This window comes from Scyliorhinus torazame, chromosome 4 (genome assembly GCF_047496885.1).
Source record: "Scyliorhinus torazame isolate Kashiwa2021f chromosome 4, sScyTor2.1, whole genome shotgun sequence".
Classification (NCBI taxonomy): domain Eukaryota; kingdom Metazoa; phylum Chordata; class Chondrichthyes; order Carcharhiniformes; family Scyliorhinidae; genus Scyliorhinus; species Scyliorhinus torazame.
The window spans coordinates 191,757,751-191,759,012 of record NC_092710.1 but is presented as its reverse complement, the minus strand read 5'-3'; positions in this window follow the sequence as shown (position 1 = coordinate 191,759,012).

Genomic DNA, 1,262 nt, shown 5'->3' with positions numbered 1-1,262 from the left:
ACACTTAGAATTTTGTTTGGAGGTTGGGGTGAGCTGCATCCTGATTGGGGAGCGCAGGGCTGAACACGCCGGCAGGTCCGGCTCCTCCGAGATCGGGGCACCATTCTTAAAGGAAGATCAGGGGCGACATTCTCTGACCCCCCGCCGGGTCGGAGAATCGGCGGGGGCTGGCATGAATCCCGCCCCCGCTGGTTGCCGATGTCTCCAGCACCGGATATTCGACGGGGGCGGGAATCGCCCCGCACCAGTTGGCGGGCCCCCCCGCTCGATTCTCCGGGCCGGATGGGCCGAAGTCCCGCTGATAAATTGCCTGTCCCACCGGCATAAATTAAACCACCTACCTTACTGGCGGGACAAGGCGGCACGGGCAGGCTCCGGGGTCCTGGGGAGGGGGTTGCGGTAGATCTGGCCCTGGGGGGTGCCCCTACGGTGGCCTGGCCCGCGATCGGGGCCCACCGATCCGCGGGCGGGCCTGTGCCGTGGGGGCACTCTTTCCCTTCCGCCTCCGCCACGGTCTCCACCATGGCGGAGGCGGAAGAGACTCCCTGCACTGCGCATGCGTGGAAACTGTCTGCGGCCGCGTCATGTGCCGCCCGGAGATGTCATTTCCGCGCCAGCTGGCGGGGCAACAAAGGCCGTTTCTGCCAGTTGGCGGGGCGTAAATTCCTCTGGCCTCAATGTTGGGGCTCGGGCCCCAAAGATGCGGAGCATTCCGCACCTTTGGGGCGGCGCGATGCCCGTCTGATTGGCGCCGTTTTGGGCGCCAGTCGGCAGACATCTCGCCGTTTCGGGAAAATTTCGCCCGTGATCTCCATCAATCTGGCTTCACACTGCACCGGCGGGTGGGAGAATACCAGGAGCCAGGAGAATCCGGCTTAAAACAGAACTTGCATATTTAAATAAGGATGCTGGGAATGAACCAGATCACGGCAGCTGGAGCAGTCAAGGAGCATCGGAAATCGTATGACACCCGGCGCAAATCCCCTTTCGGGCCTGTCCCGGGATTCTCCCGACTTTGCAGAATTTGCACTGGGCGCAATGCGGCTGGAGAATTGCCCGCTGTTTCTCTACCGGTGCTGCTTAATATTTCCAGAAATTTCTGTTCATGTTGTACATTTAATAACTGAGGTTGTTCATCATCACTGATTTAACTAAATACAAATAACAGACTGATGCTTGAGCAAGATTTCTTTACATGTGCCAGGCACAGGTTGCTGTAAGCACATTGAATCTTGCGGAAGTTATAATTTGCCTTGTTATCT